This window comes from Bacillus rossius, chromosome 12 (genome assembly GCF_032445375.1).
Source record: "Bacillus rossius redtenbacheri isolate Brsri chromosome 12, Brsri_v3, whole genome shotgun sequence".
NCBI classification, from domain to species: Eukaryota; Metazoa; Arthropoda; class Insecta; order Phasmatodea; family Bacillidae; genus Bacillus; species Bacillus rossius.
Window position 1 is genome coordinate 13,766,755 of NC_086339.1, and position 3,049 is coordinate 13,769,803.

Genomic DNA, 3,049 nt, shown 5'->3' on the forward strand with positions numbered 1-3,049 from the left:
TGCTAAAAAGTGACAAAAATGCTGCAGGATGAGGTGATCTAACCCTTTAACAACCTGTACAAAACCTGTATAGTTCTTGCTTCCAAGAAGGACTCTCGACTGTTGAATGCTGCCATCATCAATTCCCCACCCCGTTCAGATTAGCAATGAGGTAGTTTTAGCCATACTATGCAAAGACCTCATGTTAATTAACACACTAGATTGAAATCTTGGTACCTACCAAATCCCCTTAATCTTATCAGATGTGATAGTATAAGTTAACCAGAGTCGTAGTTAAAATTAAGTGGAATAGTTTACATTAGTTTACCACATCTAAGAATACGAATATGAAAATGTGCTACAAGAAGGCACAAGAAATTTAAATATTCAGTTTCTCAAGGTGGTGATTAGCCTGTTTGAGTTCGGATAATCGGCACTTTTGCACAAATCTGTTATACGTAAACTAACCTCGTGCAGGAGAATCAATAAGTACAAAGTAGTCGTCACCAACGACTGTGGATTAGCGATTACCAGCAAGACCTCATGTATCTGGCTCTCGTTCGTCATTCTTTCTAAGTATGGGAACATTCTGGTAGGTACTCGATGTCTGAGAATAACGGAACTGCAACGATGCCCGCCACCTGTGCCGTGATCTCCAGGAATTGTGACTTCTCAACTGGTAGATGTACTTCCTTTGGTTTAAGTCATGTTTCAAACTATATCTATGTCTCAAATTTGTCTCTTTACAATCCTTAAAATATTATGGTTGAAACTTAAGCTTTCCTATGTAACAAATTATGCAGTATACTTACTTTGTTTTATTGTAACGATGTTCGTAACACCTTAGGGTATAAGACTAGTCTTCATTATCACGACACATTGAATTTAATAATTTTTATATTGTAAAATTATATGTTATAAAAATGCGTTTATAAATAATCAAAAGCAAAGACTGAGAAATTACTATACATGAATGTCTTAACAGTTGAACTTAAAGAATAAACATACTTATCTATGATCAAATGTGGCAAAGAGTAATTAATATCACGAATTTGGGTTAACTAAACTATAGTTACTAAAAAAGGTGTAACTCTTTAATTCATACTCTTACACTTCTAGGCCACTAAAACACAGTTTTATATTGATTAATGCTTAACTAGCTACACAGTTATGCCAGACACAGCATAGCATCATTTTTCAGATGATACAATATAGACACAGGCCTTTTTGTAATTTTTTTTTAATTCACCCTTAAATCAAGCTTACTGTTAACAATTATGATGTGGTGACATCATTATAAAACTAAATCCAACAATGAAAAAATACAAAAATTGTTAGACAAATAAAGTTAGTACAATCACAAATTTTAATTTATTGTTACGATCGCGCTTGGCTGCAGTGCTTGACATCGCCGCGCTCGTTCGGCCTGTCTGCGCCCGCTTCCACCCGCATCCTCTCCCTGGTATCTCGTGTCATACTATTTCGCGACATCCTGCCCTTCGCAGCACGCACATGCCTCAAATCGAGTTACATAAAAGAGGCCGTACTGCGGCATAAAAGGACTCAGACATGTTTATCGGCGCGTTTTGTGGGAACCCGATGCTTGTTGCGTTTATCGGCGTTCTTTGAGCAGCCACCGCGACCTTCGAGGACTCACGACGCGTTTCTGGGCATTTCGACGGCGAAGGTCGCGCGATATCTCTGAGACATGCCCGATTGTTCTGGACGGGAATCCAAGGGCTATATAAGGAGGTTGGGCCGACCTTCGAGTTGAGTTCAGTGGGGAGTTCTCCCGCGGCAGAGTTTCCGGGCGATAGTGCCGCGGGTGCGGCAGAGTGGCGAAGTCCTTGGACGAAGATTCCAGGGCAGAGAGTCTGAGTGAGTGAGTGGAGTCGGGAGTTCTCCCGCGGCGGAGTTTCCGGGCGATAGTGCAGCGGGTGCGGCAGAGTGGCGAAGTCCTTGGACGAAGGTTCCAGGGCAAGGAGTGAGTGAGTTCAGTGGAGTCGGGAATTTCCGGGCGATAGAGTCGCGGGCGCGGCGGAGTCCCGAGTGAAGTTGCGAGCGAGTAGTCATGTGGGATCTCGGCGAAGGGTGTGACGGCGGCGGCGGAGTGCGGTGACGGAGTCCCGCGGCGGAGACCCACGAGGGGTGCTGCGGCGATAGTTGCGCCGGAAGTGCGGCCCAGCGAGGTGTGTGAAACGAGTGTCTGGGGAATTGACATTTCTTTATGTGTAATTAATTATCTGCCAATTTAGAAGATGAATTGTAAGTGACAAGTAGTGGTAATAAATAAAACTGTGTGTGTGATAAAAATCTTTAATTGGGCTATCCTTTACGAACCCGCGGTAATTCGTAACATTATGTTTTATGGCATATTAAAATGTTGTATAAAATGTTTAAATATGTTAATGTGAATGCAACCATACTTAAATAGCATATATCACAGCAACCAACATGTCTCAGTTCAAAGTTTATGTTATCATTTCAGGTTTAAAATGCTTAAATACTATTATTATAATTCAAGTAAAGGTTAGTGGTGGAAGTTACGCCCTAGTTTCGGTCGACTCTGTGTGACTATATAGCACACACTTCCGATAGAAGAAATTAACACCCTACATAATGAAATAATTCCGAGTGGAAGAAGATTCCGTGTTCAAGCTTAGTTGGAAAATTATTTGGTCTTGGAGCTTTACATCGCACCCACGATTTAAATAAATTATTTTGACATAGAATACACACGAATCCTTTAAAAGTACACCAACATGACTTTCTTGCATCGTTAGCCTGCTAATAAGATGGGGTGTTTAACATTCCTTCGCCCGTCATCAACACTATTAAAATAGAACCGTGAAAGAAGCTATAATTACTTTTACTTCTACACAATGAGGCATTCTGAAGCTTAAAATAACACAATACGCTCCACGCAACTGTATATAATACATCGATAATGTGACAAGGTCACAATATTACATTAATATCCTAATTGCAAATTATTTGAAATTTAATACTTGTTCTATACTTCATAAGCCCACCGCTAAACAAATACAGATGATGCAGCGAATGGCAGTAG